At 48.2% G+C, this 18,584-nt stretch overlaps 1 long non-coding RNA gene across 2 annotated transcripts in view; it reads right to left on the reverse strand.

The window, feature by feature from the left end:
• Nucleotides 1-10,249, reverse strand: part of LOC146871438 (uncharacterized) — a 253,451-nt gene extending 243,202 nt beyond the window's left edge. Inside the window, exon 1 of one of the 2 annotated variants that reach the window (XR_014959553.1) lies at nucleotides 10,185-10,249. This is a non-coding gene — a long non-coding RNA (uncharacterized LOC146871438). Of the gene's footprint in view, nucleotides 1-10,180 lie in introns of both variants that reach the window. The other variant, XR_014959552.1, reaches the window with a different exon arrangement.
• Between the last annotated feature and the right edge of the window lie 8,335 nt (nucleotides 10,250-18,584).

Here is an 18,584-nt window from a genome sequence, read left to right on the forward strand (position 1 = left end):
GTGTCAAACATGTAGGAATCATAACCCCAGTCCAGCCATGGGCATGAGGGTACGATTCCCCCCTGCTAGAGGGGCGATGTGGGAAAAGCAGTAGAATTTAGACACCAATTTAAAAGCGCACAAGTAACACAAAATGGCTACTGCCCGCCACCTACACGACCCTGGCTGGCTGTTGCTGGGGAAAACTCCAGCCTCGCCAGCTGGACAATAGGGCTCCTGTGGCAGGGAGGTGCTAGCATCTCCCCAGACAGGATAATGTGGATTGGAACAGGGTGGGTGCACCAAATGTCCTTTCAGAGTTGCACGTAGGCAGCTGCATAAGCCTCATTCTGCATACACCGCTTGGAACCGGTTCAGGGGCATCCTGCCCCTTGCCCAGGTGGGAAACACACAAAGGGGAGAGGGTGTAGCCACCCTTTCCCGCCTCACCTCTCATTGGTGGACACTAATCTGGACACTCCCCTAATCTTGGGGATAAAGGTGAATAACGTGGCCCAAAAGCCTCAGATTAATCTTGAACTTTACAGTCTTGACCTTCGACTTGCTGCTGCCCAGCTGACGGAAGAAAACTTCCTTGGGATAAAGGAGTTATCCCCCTGCTTGGCAGGCACCTGAAACACTGCAAGTGACCCGGTTGGAACTTTGCTGCTCTCACAAACTTCGACGACTTCCAGAAACCTTGAGGTGGGTTTCCAGTGCATCCCAGAGGCCAGTGAGTGTGCTCAACGAGTTTGGGCACCGTGGACCACGTGGGTGCCGAGATCCCCAATACACCAGGACACCAGCCACCTCTTGCGTAGCACATGACCCTGACCAGTGGGGAAGTTGTGCTTTGGCCCATTTTTGAGCCAACCACTCCACAACAATTGTACCAAAGACTAGCGCCCTAGCCCCCTCCGGTGGCCCGTGGGTGCCCTTTTACGCCTCCAATTTGCTGCCTCCCGCGGTCCCTTGTCTTTCAACTTGTGGGCCCTAGCGGAGGTCTATTTCAAGAAACAAGAGTTCCCCTGGTTGCTCCAGGCCTGCTCTACAGTCTCTCCAAAGGAGATCTCTCCTAGACCTCGTGGGTCTGCACTGTAGCCGATTTGTTTATCCTTTGTGGGTTGCGGTTGCCAAGGCTTAGTGGATCCAATCTGGACACTAACACTGCAGCGCCCCTCATCCATTGTGGGATAGTCACCCTCCCAAAGCTGGCCTTCCTTGAAGCCTCCCGGAGCCCGTGGCTGCAGATCCAAGCTACACCACTTTCCACCTGAAGCACCCAACATCGAAGGGCTCTTTGATTTGAGCCTCCTGGTCACTTTGCCGTGACCCAGACTCTGTCCCCTCTGCTTTCAGGTTCTTCTCTACAATCTTCACATCTTTGATCTTCACAGCATCATCGACGCTTTTGGCTAGCAGAACTTTTGACTATTTTCCCATTGAAAACCAGCCCGCGACCCGACAGCAGAAACGACCTATGCACCCGGCTTCCCTGGGGCAGGTAACAGTGGTACCTCGGTACTCTCGTGGTAGTGGGCTCCTCAAAAGCTTAAGTCTAAAGTTTTAACTTTGTACTCCTGCTAAAAGTATTTTTAAACTGTTTATTTCCAACCGCGACATTCTCCATAGGCTGTAATAGAGATCCCGATAGCAGCTACTTGCACTGCACGCGCCTCCCGTGGGTCCCCTTCCTCATAACCTGGGGTGGATTCTTAAGGGGCCAGCGATCCTGAATGCCCTAGGCATTGCCTGTAGAATTGTCGTGCTTCTTATACCACTTTTTTTAGTATATGGTTTGGTCCCCCCCCTGGGGCCCAATGTTAATAGTGCTATTTATTGTGTCTATCAATGCTTGCTTGATATTGTAACTTTGCTCCAGTCTCTCTAAAGAGACTGTGGGATTATGTCTAGAATAAATACATATATTTTATATATATACCTGTGTGGGCTACTCTTTCATTTGGTTATTCAAGAGGTTATTATGGTAAAATAATAAGCTTAACACTCCTTCAAGACTTAGCCTGAAGGCTGCTCTCCACAGCTACCACTAGGATAGCTTTCTTTAAAGGTTGTCTTAAACCTATCATCAATAATAGTCGAATTGGACTGGTGCAATGTGTCCCTATAACTAGGAGACAGCATATGCCAGGCCAACTTCTCACATTGGTGTGCAGCCGTTGGATTCAAGTTTGCCATTGTTTTACCAGATAACAAATTGAATTTCTAAAGTGAAAGCCACTTGGTACCAAAGGTACATATAAATTCAAGCTTAGAATACAATAAGTTCTACTGAACTTAGGAGTTGTGTGTAGAGTGTTTAGCACACCTTGACTACAACTCAAGAAAGGGTTCAGTAGGCCACACTTAGTGTAGGTAGATACACCACTATCACTACACTAGAAATGTCTTTAGGTTCGGGTGCCCCTAAGGCTCTGGAAGGAACCCAAAGGGTCCCAGTCGACAAGTATGATCATCTCTCCTTTGCTGATCTCAGGGAGATGTGCACCTTTAGGAAACTTAAGACAAACAAAAGGTGCCAATACCCAACGTCTCAGGGAAATCCTGCTCATAGCAGACTTTAAGCAGACTTTAGGGTCTGATGGGGTAGACAGGTTGGGTGGGCACCCTTCAGAAGAGGACCCTCCTAGAGAGGACTCTGATGAGGACCAGGAAGAGGATGAAGATCCTGACCTGGAAGAACCAGACCACTCACAACATGGAGGTGATGGCCCAAAAGGCACTCTCTCCATCCCTAAAGGGAGAGTGGTGGATCCAAGAAGGAACAGATCCCCCTCAGTGGGGTCCAACCATTCTAGGAGATCCAAAAGGACCTCTGCCTCTCCTCAGAGGAGAGAATCCTCCCAAAAGAGGAAATGAAGATTGCTTCAGTTTGAGTAGGCAAAGCTACAACTCAGGAGAGAGCAGTTAGCATTGTACAGGGAGTCCCTGGAGCTTCAGAAAGCTTCAAGAAAGTGGGGTCTAGAGACCCCTGGTGGCAGTGATGAAACCCCTAGAGTTAGAGAGAAAGTCCCTGACAATAGGAACCTCCACAAGATTGTGCCCCCCTATAAGACAGGGGATGATATCCACAAATGGATCTCTGCTCTTGAGAGGGCCTGTAAAGTACAAAGGGTCCCAGCAGAGCAGTGGGCAGCAATCCTGTGGCTCTCCTTTGCAGACAAAGGTAGAGACAAGCTCCTCTCTGTAAGAGAAGAGGATGCAGATGATTACTATATCTTGAGAGATGCGTTAATAGATGGGTTTGGCTTAACCACTGATCAATACAGACTTAAGTTCAGAGACTCCCAAAAAGCACAGGATCAAGATTGGGTAGACTTTGTTGATTGTGCTACCAAGGCATTGGAAGGTTGGTTAAATGGCAGTAAAGTAAATAATTATCAAGGATTGTATAATCTCATAATGAGGGAGCGGATTCTTAATAATTGTCAAAACCAACTCTTACACCAGCACCTGGTGGACTCTGATCTGACCTCTCCCCAAGAATTGGGAAAGAAGGCAGACAAATGGGTCAGAACCAGGATCAGGCCCAAGAACCAAGGTGGTGACCAGAAGAAAGATTCTACAAAGCCCAAAGAGAAAGTTGGGGATAATAAAACAGAAAAGTCCCATGAAGGGCCCCAAAAACCCAGTGCTGGGGGTGGGTCCCAAAATCCTTCCTCTTCTAACAAGAAACCATATTGCCATGTGTGTAAGCAACATGGACACTGGAAAACTGACTCCAGTTGTCCAAAGAATGGCAATAAAGAAAATGTTCCTCCAGTTGCAGCTCCACACCTCCTGTTGCTACTAGTAGTAATCCCCCAGGTGGTGGGAGTACACCCAAAAACTTAGTTGGGTTTTCCTGGGGAACTCAGGTGGACTCTGGCCTACCCAGGTCCCCTACACAAGCAACTCTAGTCTGTGATGGTGGCATGGGGTTTGCCAACTTTACCATGAGTCCCAGTATCCCGGGCAGGTACAGACAAGAGCCCATGATCAATGGTCAGAAGGCTGTGGCCTACAAGGACACAGGGGCTAGTGTCACCATGGTGACCAAGAGACTAGTGCCCCTAGAACAGCTTTTACCTATGTTTAGCTACCAGGTGACCAACGTTGATGGAGTTAGGACAGACCATCCCATGGCAGTAGTGAATCTCAGCTGGGGAGGGGTCACTGGCCCAAAGAGAGTGGCAGTGTCCCCAACCTTGCCTGTAGATTGTCTACTGGGGAATGATCTGGAAGTCTCAGCCTGGGCTTAGGTAGATCACAAGGCCCATTTGAAAATGGTAGGAATCCCTGAGAGAGTGGATGAGACCCTGAGGGCTTCACCTCCACCCCAGGAGAAAATAAAGGGAGTGAAGCCTGAAACTATGGATCACTCCACACAAACAGAGAGCATAGGGGGTGAGGAACAGACCTCCCCCACCAGACTAACGGTAAGGGTCAAGTTTCTCAGGGAAGTGATCCTGCCCCTTGTGAAGTAACTGCCCCAGATGTGGACAGGCCTGGCCACCTCTCTGATGGCAGGGGATCCTTCCAAGGTGGTACCCAGTCTGGAGCAGGTATCCTGCCCCTCTCTACCCTGCCTCAGTCAGCCCAGGGCTGCAGAGGTCAGGGAGGTCAGTGGACCCTTAATGGGCCCCTGTCCAGAGGAACCCTCTCATCAGCAGATTAGGGACACCCAGCAGAGTAGTTTCAGCCAGGTGAATATTCCTCTACAAACAGAGGGATCCCCCTTACCCCTAGGTATAGGTACCCCTCAAATGGATGATGTTGAGCACAGGGAAACCTGGGGCATAGTTGCCCCAAACCTTCCAGTGCCCTCCACTATTCCAACCAAAGGGATACAACCCCCAGCTGTAGGCAGCCAGAGGTTGACCCTTAGGGCCAGATATGACACAGTCATGAGCAGAAAGGCTTCCATGGTGACCAGTGACCTGAGGAGGTTGAGACCACCCCAAATAGGGCCTCGCTTCAAGACTCAGACACCCCACCAGCCCACCTCTGTACCAAAAACCAATACAGGTAATTCCCCTAGACTTTGGAGAAACTCTAAAACCCCTTGGGGTAGGATTTCCCAAGTGGACCATGAGACAGGGAGCAACCATGCTAGTGCAGGTTCTTCCTTATATGGCCACTCAGGAAATAAAGGCTTATCTGGATAAGGTTAGCCTTATCTCCTTTCGTTTGGGGGAGGGGGTTATGTAGGAAGGTGGAATCTGACTAATGGTTGCCCCCAACTTTTTGCCTTGTATTTGAGTGGTTTTTGACTAGTCTGGCTGGGATCCTGCTATCCAGGACCCCAGCCTATCTGCTTTCTCCCTACAACTAATGTGAAATACCCTAGGTACAAACTAATTGGATGCTGAGGATGCCCTTACAGTCCCTTGTAGATGGTACCCTAGGTACCCAGGGCTTGGGTCCCTCAGTAGGCCTACCAGGTCTGCAGCACTTATTGTGCCACCCTGGGACAGCCATACAAACTGACACCACCAGACCACTACTGTAGTCTGGGTAAGGTGGTGCTAGCACCCCTTACAGGGATATAGGTACCCTATATCCCACCCCATTACAACACATATACTCTCATAGGTCACCCCTATAGCAGGCCTTGGTAATCCTACAAGGCAGGGCGCTGAGGTATGTGTGAGGGGGGACCCTTACATGAGTAGGGCCTCTCTGCAACCTTCGTAAAATCATTGCTGGGTTGTTTGTAGTGTAGCCATACCATATACTCTTAACCGCAAGTCTATCGCGATAACGCGATAACTTGAGAATGGCTACACAGAACCATATCGTGTTTGGTGTCAAACATGTAGGAATCATACCCCCAGTCCAGTCATGGGCATGAGGGTACGATTCCCCCCTGCTAGAGGGGCGATGTGGGAAAAGCGGTAGAATTTAGACACCAATTTAAAAGTGCACAAGTAACACAAAATGGCTACTGCCCGCCACCTACACGACCCTGGCTGGCTGTTGCTGGGGAAAACCCCAGCCTCGCCAGCTGGACAATAGGGCTCCTGTGGCAGGGAGGTGCTAGCATCTCCCCAGACAGGATAATGTGGATTGGAACAGGGTGGGTGCACCAAATGTCCTTTCAGAGTTGCACGTAGGCAGCTGCAGAAGCCTCATTCTGCATACACCGCTTGGAACCGGTTCAGGGGCATCCTGCCCCTCGCCCAGGCGGGAAACACACAAAGGGGAGAGGGTGTAGCCACCCTTTCCTGCCTCACCTCTCATTGGTGGACACTACTCTGGACACTCCCCTAATCTTGGGGATAAAGGTGAATAACGTGGCCCCAGAGCCTCAGATTAATCTTGAACTTTACAGTCTTGACCTTCGACTTGCTGCTGCCCAGCTGACGGAAGAAATCTCCCTTGGGATAAAGGAGTTATCCCCCTGCTTGGCAGGCACCTGAAACAATGCAAGTGACCCGGTTGGAACTTCGCTGCTCTCACGAACTTCGACGACTTCCAGAAACCTTAAGGTGGGTTTCCAGTGCATCCCAGAGGCCAGTGAATGTGCTCAACAAGTTTGGGCACCGTGGACCACATGGGTGCCGAGATCCCCAATACCCCAGGACACCGTCCACCTCTTGCGTAGCACACGACCCTGACCAGTGGGGAAGTTGTGCTTTGGCCCGTTTTTGAGCCAACCACTCTACAGCAATTGTGCTAAAGACCAGCGCCCTAGCCCCCTCCGGTGGCCCGTGGGTGCCCTTTTACGCACTCCAATTTGCCGCCTCCCGCGGTCCCTTGTCTCTCGACTTGTGGGTTTTAACAACAAAGAACCAAGCAGAAGCTTGCCAGAACATTTACATGCACATCCACTTAAAGAAAGAATGTAGAAAAACTGTTAGATTCCATAGAATTAGTCTTCACGGTGCTCTCAAGCAAAAAATCCGCCTCTGCTTTTAGGAGGATAAAACGGAAATCCAAAAGAGACAAAAGGCTCTCAGGACTCCACAAACTTTTTACCACAATTGCTAAGGCACACAACAATTATAATAAACCAGGGAAGCTGGTATCCACAATATGTTTGAGCATGTCAGAAATTAGAGTCCATCAATAGCTTTGGAATTTCACTTGCACGTTTCTTTAATATATCTTCTTGCAAAATCCAGATATGTGTACACAACAGCCAGTGCACTTACAATGTCATGCCTATTTCATTATTTAAGAGAATAAATAAGTCATGTTTTCCATTATGAACCATACAACACATATTATACATCAAAAAATAATCATGTTGTGGCAACCAAAGTGTTATTAACTCACCCTAATCAACTGACCAACACCAAAAGAAAAAATGTGTGTGTCCCTACTATCGGAAAACCGAAACCACCACCAAGGACCAGTGAAGAAAATAGAACAAGGAAAGGGATAGAAAATAAAACCTAACCATATTGTTCTCACCTAAAAACAGTTCGACATATCCATTAAAAAAATCCATGAATCGTCCAGTATCAATCAAAGGCAATGTAGGCCAGCCGGGTGTTGTATATCCCTTAAGGTATAATGGTGATCCTTCTCCCCGGCAACAAATGACTAGCGTAAAAGATGCACGCTATATTCAGGTCCTGATAAGCCTAAGTGTGATAAACATGCATCATATCGTTCTGCCATCCCAAAAAACAAACAATTTTAACTACTACAAAACAGTTGTACTCTTGAGTAAAAAAGCCACATGAAATAATAACGTGTCCCAGAACTGTGCTATCATCAAGATAGTATCTAGAACACATATTATCATAATCCAAAAGAAAGAAAAAAGACACGAACGGAAACCTGGCAACAAATATTTAAAATATATATTTGTGATGTTTACTTATTTTAATAACCTACAAACACAATTCTTATGTAGTACTGCAAGCCAAGCAGACGCTAATAGCATCCCATTTACTATTTTCACGTGGGTCGCACTCCGCTGGTCTTTAGCAAGTAGCCCCATAGGATTCTGGATGATAGAGTAGCAGCGGCGAGTACACCTATGCTACAAAGTGTAATAATAAATGCCATCCCTGGACACGTGTTTCGAGGTAGTTGCCTCTCGTCAGCAGGGAGCAGGACTGTGTGGGGGGTGCCGTAGACTGCCAAAAAATATGAGGTTTAAGTACCTTTCGTGGCGGCGCGCGGGTGCAGACTCCAGGCTCGTCAGCCAATCGCTCAGGGAGCTTCAAACATTATTTTCACGTGGGTCGCACTCCGCTGGTCTTTAGCAAGTAGCCCCATAGGATTCTGGATGATAGAGTAGCAGCGGCGAGTACACCTATGCTACAAAGTGTAATAATAAATGCCATCCCTGGACACGTGTTTCGAGGTAGTTGCCTCTCGTCAGCAGGGAGCAGGACTGTGTGGGGGGTGCCGTAGACTGCCAAAAAATATGAGGTTTAAGTACCTTTCGTGGCGGCGCGCGGGTGCAGACTCCAGGCTCGTCAGCCAATCGCTCAGGGAGCTTCAAACATTATTTTCACGTGGGTCGCACTCCGCTGGTCTTTAGCAAGTAGCCCCATAGGATTCTGGATGATAGAGTAGCAGCGGCGAGTACACCTATGCTACAAAGTGTAATAATAAATGCCATCCCTGGACACGTGTTTCGAGGTAGTTGCCTCTCGTCAGCAGGGAGCAGGACTGTGTGGGGGGTGCCGTAGACTGCCAAAAAATATGAGGTTTAAGTACCTTTCGTGGCGGCGCGCGGGTGCAGACTCCAGGCTCGTCAGCCAATCGCTCAGGGAGCTTCAAACATTATTTTCACGTGGGTCGCACTCCGCTGGTCTTTAGCAAGTAGCCCCATAGGATTCTGGATGATAGAGTAGCAGCGGCGAGTACACCTATGCTACAAAGTGTAATAATAAATGCCATCCCTGGACACGTGTTTCGAGGTAGTTGCCTCTCGTCAGCAGGGAGCAGGACTGTGTGGGGGGTGCCGTAGACTGCCAAAAAATATGAGGTTTAAGTACCTTTCGTGGCGGCGCGCGGGTGCAGACTCCAGGCTCGTCAGCCAATCGCTCAGGGAGCTTCAAACATTATTTTCACGTGGGTCGCACTCCGCTGGTCTTTAGCAAGTAGCCCCATAGGATTCTGGATGATAGAGTAGCAGCGGCGAGTACACCTATGCTACAAAGTGTAATAATAAATGCCATCCCTGGACACGTGTTTCGAGGTAGTTGCCTCTCGTCAGCAGGGAGCAGGACTGTGTGGGGGGTGCCGTAGACTGCCAAAAAATATGAGGTTTAAGTACCTTTCGTGGCGGCGCGCGGGTGCAGACTCCAGGCTCGTCAGCCAATCGCTCAGGGAGCTTCAAACATTATTTTCACGTGGGTCGCACTCCGCTGGTCTTTAGCAAGTAGCCCCATAGGATTCTGGATGATAGAGTAGCAGCGGCGAGTACACCTATGCTACAAAGTGTAATAATAAATGCCATCCCTGGACACGTGTTTCGAGGTAGTTGCCTCTCGTCAGCAGGGAGCAGGACTGTGTGGGGGGTGCCGTAGACTGCCAAAAAATATGAGGTTTAAGTACCTTTCGTGGCGGCGCGCGGGTGCAGACTCCAGGCTCGTCAGCCAATCGCTCAGGGAGCTTCAAACATTATTTTCACGTGGGTCGCACTCCGCTGGTCTTTAGCAAGTAGCCCCATAGGATTCTGGATGATAGAGTAGCAGCGGCGAGTACACCTATGCTACAAAGTGTAATAATAAATGCCATCCCTGGACACGTGTTTCGAGGTAGTTGCCTCTCGTCAGCAGGGAGCAGGACTGTGTGGGGGGTGCCGTAGACTGCCAAAAAATATGAGGTTTAAGTACCTTTCGTGGCGGCGCGCGGGTGCAGACTCCAGGCTCGTCAGCCAATCGCTCAGGGAGCTTCAAACATTATTTTCACGTGGATCCCATTTACTAGCTGTTTTCGAAACGCAAAATAGCCTTTAAAACGTATGGCCAGGCATAATGCCCCAATTATTAAGCCTTTAGATCATATAAATAATGTATTGGAGAAACGAAAGATCAAAACGAGTCTCCTCAAAAAGCTGGTAACAGCATAAAGTCTTGTAGTCACGAAGCATATGAAAAATCAAAGCATGCAATGAAAGTGGCCAAAAATCCTCTTAACAAACAAAACCTAAACCAATATTTTTCTTTTTCCTTCCCCACAATCGACAATCAACATTGGATGGTAAACCCATAAGTTTCTCACTCATAACCTACCCGAAACGAAGTCTTCATGAAAGTAAACTCCAAGCGTGGAGAAAGCATTGAATGCTCTGTGTTCCGTTCGCGTTATATGACGTTAACGCTAGGCAATGAAAATAGAAAGTGGACTGTAGCGGAAAGTTTTACCAAAAACGGTCCGCCATATTAGGCTAGTGTGTATTACTTAGAAAGTGACTAAAAAAGCCAAAAAATGCTACAAAGGATGGTAGTAACCGTTCCGTTATAAAAAAAACCCTACACACAATATATCTAATTCAGCAAATTACGAAAAGAAGCAATCAAAACATAAACGAAAGATCGTATATATCAACACATCCTCACGTGTGCAATAAAGTTTGAAATTAGCCACATCATATGTTCCAATTTTACTCCTATTGGACAAGGAAGGGAGATAGCTGCAGTTCTCTACTCATATCGGTTAAAAGACTGAAAGACAACCATGCAGGGTCACAAGTGTTCATACACTTTTGCTTGCTATTCAAACTAGAAACTAGACAGAAAGAATAGAAAAATAAATAAAAGATACAGATGGGAAAACAAAACCATCCCCCATGAGAACACACACCAATTATCACTTTATACATCTTTCGCAATGTTCTCCTCTCACTAAACCTTTTATACAGACATAGGTTAAGACTTTAGTAAAGCATATGAGAGGTAGCACATACAGAGGACAAAGAAATTATGGTGCTACATGTTGACTAAATGAATGTTCATTTTTAAGGAATACCGTTAAACTTTATTGAAAAATGTGGTCAAAAACTTACAAAAACTCAGGTCAGCATCATTCGGCCTCTTGTGTAGCATAGTGAAGCCTTCATGGCTACGCAGAAACCACCTTTTTACCCTACATAGGGCATACTATTCTCCCCTTAGATTATCTAAATTTTCTGAGGGCAATTCAGTGGCATGCTCAAGGTGTGGCCTCCTAGCAGCATCAGACACTCACATGTTCTTTGATTGCCCTAGACTAGAGTCACATTGGGCAGCTATCAGTAATACTCTAACCACATCACTGGGTGTCCAGGTTAACATAGACTTGCCTTTTGTGATCTTCGGGATTTTGGAAGGAGTTCAAAGTGCAGCCAAAAATTTGGTGTTCTACGCGGTGCTGTTGGCAAGAAGGGAGATCTGCAGGAAGTGGAAGGATTTGTCACCCCCCAATTTTGGTGAATGGCAGGCTTCCGTTTTGTACACATCACATATGGACCTTGCTAGGTCTGGTAATCAGAGCAAAAGGGCTTTCTGGTACCTGTTAACATGGGTACACTGAAATATCCAGGTTTTTTTTTTTTTTTTTTTTCCCGGGTCCGATGATTACTTTACTATGGTGCCCCCCCTGCCTTTGCACCATGAGATTAGCCGGTACCTGGTCCTAGCCCAGGTTGATTTGACTGCCACCCCTACCAAGGTTGCCTATAAGATGGTAACCGGTTGGTTCTTTGCCTTCTAAGATTGAGACTGCAATAGCTGAGGGATATTGGGTACCCATTAAGTCGCTTTTCTATCCCTGCCAGTTTTTCTATGAACTGAGACAGCTGTTCGTATGTTAATCTGGTCTGGCATTGAAACCATGGTAGCAATGAGGACGAAAAAAAAAAGAAGAAAAAAAAAAACTTTATTGAAAAATCATTATATTTCTTGTGATTAGTAGACCACCCATTTAAAACTGGGTTACTCCGAACACCAGGTTTATAGAAAAGTGTGGAGTTCTCTCGACTTGTGGGCCCTAGCGGAGGTCTATTTCAAGAAACAAGAGTTCCCCTGGTTGCTCCAGGCCTGCTCTACAGTCTCTCCAAAGGAGACCTCTCCCAGACCTCGTGGGTCTGCACTGTAGCCGATTTGTTTATCCTTCGTGGGTTGCGGTTGCCAAGGCTTAGTGGATCCAATCCGGACACTAACACAGCAGCGCCCCTCATCCGATGTGGGACAGTCGCCCTCCCGAAGCTGGCCTTCCTTGAAGCCTCCCGGAGCCCGTGGCTGCAGATCCAAGCTACACCACTTTCCACCTGAAGCACCCGACATCGAAGGGCTCTTTGCTTTGAGCCTCCTGGTCACTTTGCCGTGACCCAGACTCTGTCCCTTCTGCTTTCAGGTTCTTCTCTACAATCTTCACATCTTTGATCTTCACGGCATCATCTACGCTTTTGGCTAGCAGAACTTTTGACTATTTTCCCATTGAAAATCAGCCCGCGACCCGACAGCAGAAACGACCTATGCACCCGGCTTCCCTGGGGAAGGTAACAGTGGTACCTCGGTACTCTCGTGGTAGTGGGCTCCTCAAAAGCTTAAGTCTAAAGTTTTAACTTTGTACTCCTGCTAGAAGTATTTTTAAACTGTTTATTTCCAACCGCGACATTCTCCATAGGCTGTAATAGAGATCCCGATAGCAGCTACTTGCACTGCACGCGCCTCCCGTGGGTCCCCTTCCTCATAACCTGGGGTGGATTCTTAAGGGGCCAGTGATCCTGAATGCCCTAGGCATTGCCTGTAGAATTGTCGCGGTTCTTATACCACTTTTTTTAGAATATGGTTTGGTCCCCCCCTGGGGCCCAATGTTAATAGTGCTATTTATTGTGTCTATCAATGCTTGTTTGATATTGTAACTTTGCTCCAGTCTCTCTAAAGAGACTGTGGGATTCTGTCTAGAATAAATACATATATTTTATATATACCTGTGTGGGCTACTCTTTCATTTGGTTTTTCAAGAGGTTATTATGGTAAAACAATAAGCTTAACACTCCTTCAAGACTTAGCCTGAAGGCTGCTCTCCACAGCTACCACTAGGATAGCTTTCTTTAAAGGTTGTCTTAAACCTATCATTAATAAGAGTCGAATTGGACTGGTGCAAGGTGTTCCTATAACTAGGAGACAGCATATGCCAGGCCAACTTCTCACAAACAAGCAATCAGTTATCCCCCCATTCAAGATTTATGAGATGCTCTCTTTGATTTCCTTCATAACAAGATCACAACCATTGCCAACATTTTTCTTTCTCCTATTCCTCCACTACCCTACCACAATTATTCTCTCTTCATCCTGTGCTCTGTACCCATCCATTTCAAATGTTGCCTTTCGCACCTGTTTTACCTGGCATCCCCCAAACATTTTCCCTGCTTACCTTTTCTTTTTGCTGATTCTTTTTGTTGGCCTTAGGACTATGAGCACTTTACCACTGATGCCTAGTGCTAAAGTACAGGTGCTTTTCCTTTAAACATGGGAACATTGGTGTATACACAATCGGTATACTTAGTTTACTTATAAGTCCCTTGTGAAGTGGTATATCATATACCCTGGGCTTGTAAATTAAATGCCACACAAGTAGCCTTTCAAGCTTTTCTCAGGCCTACCACTTCAGGGCCTGTTTGTGCAGTTTACTTCCTCCTTGACTCTGCATTTAAAACCTGTTGCCAAGCCTGATACACCCCTTTTATTGCACATACGTTACCCCTAATGTAGGCCCTAGGTAGCTCATAATGCAGGGTGCTGTGTAAGTAAAAGGTAGGACATATACTTTTAAGTCTTGCATGTCGTTGTAGTGACAAACACCCAAGTTAATTTTTCACTAATGCGAGGCCTACTCCTCTCACAGGTTAACATTATAAATTTCTAAATACACTTTTAAGCTCTAATTCCTGATTAAAAAGGAGTAGCAGTATCATGTTTTATATCATTGGAATGGTAGTGATAAATTTAACATTAATATTTTAGAAATGCCACTTTTAGAAAGTATGTGTCTATTGTAATGGGGAGTGATCCAGTTAAGGTAATAAGGGACAGGATTAATATAGTAATATTCAAAACTGGTACTCCCTACACCATAGATTCAAAGCAATTCTGAGTCGAGACCACGTAACTATTTTGTGTCTCCTTAGCCAATGAAGGTTTCTTATTTCTTGTGAGATTTTCCCTGCTATTCCTCACTTTCTGATATCTTTGATACTGATATAATAAGTGTATTTATATCTTTCATGATGCATTCTGGCATACATGTAAAATCAGGCAATCATAAACAATAGGAGTTTTGCAAAAGATTTTTATATCAAACCACGTAATGTAGTCATTATACATTGGTAAACAAACAAAACACAGTAATGACACTTCTAGAAAAACCACACATGAAAAATTCTTTAACATGCAGTCAATCGACAATGACTTGTCTGCAAAAACATACATAGGTGTCCAACATACATAATCACACATTATGACATTAGTGAGAAAGTCTCTCAAATAACCAGTGATCACTGACCCTGCTCGCAGGTAGGTCGCTCACCACACTGCTGCATTGCTTTGCCAGACTTTGCCTTGTTTACCTAATTTTGTTTTCCTTCCGCATTTCTTGTGCCCTGTTGCCTAATTTTGTTTTCCTTCTGCATTTCTTGTGCCCTGTTACCTAATTTTGTTTTCCTTCTGAATCTCTTGTGCCCAGTTTTCCCTTAGCTTTCCTCGCCGTCCCTCACCCACTTCTTCCCGCCGCTGCGTCCCTGTGGCCCTGACCCCCTGCTCTCCCATTCGCCACCCTGCTCCTGCCTCCCAGCTGCTCCTCCCTCCCACCTCCCCTCATATGGAGGCCGCACAGCGGCCTCGCAGCTGTCGCACCGAAGGCGCGCCTAAGGCAAGCCTGTCTGCGCCCGTCCGCGCCTGGACCGCGCCCAGCGCCAGAACCCCTGGCCCCCGCGAACGCCACGACAGACGATACCGCTACGATGCCAGCACCCTCCACGCACTCAACACTGGACGATCACACACCTGCTTCCTGGCCGCCCCGAAACGCACCCATGGACCTTTCACCTGCCGGAACTGCAGCTTCACCAGCATCCGCCCCGACAAGCCGTCGACCAAGAAAGAACCCAACTACCTCAGATGCATCCTCCTCAACACCTGCTCCGCCCGCAAACACGCCATTGAACTCTGGGACCTACTCGACTCAACCTCCCCAGATGTCACCTTCCTGACAGAGACATGGCTGAACCCCGCCTCAGCACCCGACATCGCCATAGCCGCCCCGGAAGGCTACAAGATCACCCGCAGGAACCGCACCAACGGAACAGGAGGAGGAATCGCCATCGTCCACAGGAACATTCTCAGAGTCTCAACCAACACCGACGACACCCTCAGCACCGCCGAACACCTGCACTTCCAGATCCACACCGACCCCAACACCATCCTCAGAGGAATCCTCATCTACAGAACCCCTGGGCCCCGACAACAGTTTAGCGACTCCATCGCCGACTTCATCAGCACACACGCCCTCGCCTCCACGGACTACATCCTCCTCAGGGACCTGAACTTCCACCTCGAGAACAACAACGACACCAACTCCACCACCCTGATCGACAACCTAGCCAACCTCGGACTCAGACAACTCGTCACAACACCCACCCAAGCCACTGGCCACACGCTTGACCCCATCTTCTTTGCAAGCACCCATGTCTCCTTCAACCAAACCACCAAACTCCACTGGACTGACCATCGCTGCATCCACTTCACCTTCAAGAAGCCCACCATGCACCGGTAAATTTCGTTCCGCTCCCGGAATGTGCGGAATTTGGGTAATTTCCCGTTCCGCTGAGATCGTGAAATTGCCCAAAATTCCTCGTTCAGAGGCTTCGCGGAATTTTTTGCTTGTTCGTGTTCTCAAAATGTGTGTTTGCAAGATATTTCCCCCCGAGCATGCAAACAGCGATCGCAAACAGGAAAAATGTATCGAGAACAAGCAATTCCGTGTGTTCGCGGAATTTCTGCGTGTACGCTGAGATTTTTAACCGTTTCGCTGAGCTTTGCGTAGCACAAATACGCAAATTCCGACCACCCCTACTAACCACCACCCTCGTCCAGAACCCACTCGCCAACCCAACCGACCCCGACACCGCCGCACGCAACCTCAAACAGTGGACTGACGACTGCGCCAACACCCTCGCCCCATTCAAGAAACCCTCCAACAGTCATACCAGCAAGAAAGCAAGCTGGTTCACTTAAGACCTCCAGGCCTCCAAGCAAACCTGTCGAAAACTGGAGAAGAACTGGCTCCGTGAACGAACACCGGACAGCTACGCAGCCCACAAGAACTCTACCCGCAGACACCATCACCTCATCAGATCCGCCAAAAGGGCCTCCTTCAAAGACCGCCTAGACAGCAACACACACAACAGCAAAGAGCTCTTCAACATCGTGAAGCAACTCTCCAACCCCAGCTTCAACACCAACAACATCCCAACCTCGCAAGACCTGTGCGACTCACTGGCCACCTTCTTCCACCGCAAGATCACAGACATCCACGACAGCTTCAACACCATGACCACCCTGACAACCACTGAGATCCCCGCCCCCATGACCACCATCCGCACCAACCGCCTGCTCTCCTGGACCAACATCAACGATGACGACACCATCAAAATCATGAACACCATCCACTCTGGATCGCCGTCAGACCCATGCCCACAACACATCTTCAACAAAGCCAGCACAGCCATCGCACCCCATCTCCGGAAAGTCAACAACATCTCCTTCGAGACAGCAACCTTCCCGGAGAACTGGAAGCAAGCCCAGATCAACGCCTTACTCAATAAACCCAAGGCAGATCCCAAGGACCTCAAGAACGTCCGGCCCATCTCCCTGCTCCCGTTCCCGGCACAGGTCATCGAGAAGACCGTCAACAAGCACCTGACCCGCTACCTCTAGAAGAACATCACCCTGGACCCTTCCCAGTCTGGGTTCCACAGCAACCACAACACCGAAACTGCCTTCATCGCCGCCACCGATGACATCAGGACCCTGCTTGACGACAGAGAAACAGCAGCCCTCATCCTCCTGGACCTGTCAGCCGCCTTCGACACCGTCTGCCTCTGCACACTACGAACATGCCTCCACAACGTCAAGATCCAAGAGAAGGCCCTGGACCGGACCCCCTCCTTCCTCTCTGGCAGAACACAGAGAGTCCGCCTCCCCCCTTCCGCTCCGAAGCCACCGAGATCATCTGCGGCGTACCCCAGGGCTGATCCCTCAGCCCAACGCTGTTTAACATCTGTGAGAAGTTGGCCTGATATATGATGTCATTAGTTCTAGTGTACACCTTGTATCAGTCCAAACAACCCTTATGGTGATTGGTTGTAAAGTCAACCTTATAGACCAGCTATCCTAGTGGTAGCATGGACAAGAGCAGTCTTAGGCTAAACTCTGTATGGCAGTGAAGCCAGCTGTTATACCATTACAATCCCTTGAATACCAAATGAAAAGACACCACACCAGATATTTATAAAATTAGAATGTATTTATTCTAACATATACCCTCAGCACTCTTTATGAGTTCAGAGGTCTAAGCACAACAATCTCTTAAGTAGCATACGTTAAGTTACACAGGAAAAATACAGTTAGGCCCAGGGGCCACGCAAACCATATACTAAGAAAGTGGTATAAGTACCACGCCACGAACAGGGAGTAGGCCTAGGGCCTAGGGAATCGCTGGGGCTACACTATCCTACAAATAGTTAGGAAGTGGGAGGCCCACAGGAAGCGTGTGCAGTGTGGAAACAAACACGCAGGTTACATTAAAGTCAATGGAAATGTAGCACTTAGAAATAGGAAGAATAAGGACACTTCCGAAGTAACTAGGAGGAAGCAACTAGAGACTTAGACACTTGGATAGTCAATATCCACTGGAGCACCGGAGTACTCACGTTACCTCACCCACAGGAGACGGGTGCATAGGTGTGAAGATGTGTCGGGTGTCGTCGCTGGATCCTATGGATGCCTGAAGAACAGTTGCTGGCAGGCGGCCAGGAGGAAGATGTCCGGTGGATCCGAGGGTGGATCTTGAAGGAAGAACACCTGCAAGCAGAGGGGACAAAGTCTGGGTCACTAGCCAGTGACCGTGTGGAATCAGGAAGGAACCAGGCGATGTCGTGCAGAACACAGGTGATGTCTTGAAGCTTGTCTCTGCAGCTGTGTGGACCAGGAGGCGTTGAGGATGACCAGAACCAGGATACGAGCTGTCCCACAAAGGATCTTGCTGATGGCAGAGTCGACGTCCAGATTGGAGTCAACAAGCCTTGGCAAAGGCAACCCATGCAGAAAGGGAAATTCGCTTCAAGTGCAGACCAGGAGGGTCTGAGGTGCTTCTCTTTCACAGGGAAGCAAGGGCCAGTCTGGAGGAGCCAAACCAGTAGTGGAAAGTCAAGGGTTCGTCGTCACTGAGGCTACTAGCCAATGGGCAAGCAACCGGACAGACGCGTCGAGCAGGAAAATGCAGAAGGGCCCCACGCAGAACTCGTAGAGTGTGGAGGGCTGATCTTTGGTGCAGATGGTGCGCCGGGTTGGGGCTTCTCAATCTTCAGAGCACAACTTCGAGGGTGCCTCAGAAGCTGCGCTGTAAGCTACTCACCAATTTTCCCAGGT

The sequence above is a fragment of the Triturus cristatus genome, chromosome 1_1, assembly GCF_964204655.1.
Source record: "Triturus cristatus chromosome 1_1, aTriCri1.1, whole genome shotgun sequence".
NCBI lineage: Eukaryota > Metazoa > Chordata > Amphibia > Caudata > Salamandridae > Triturus > Triturus cristatus.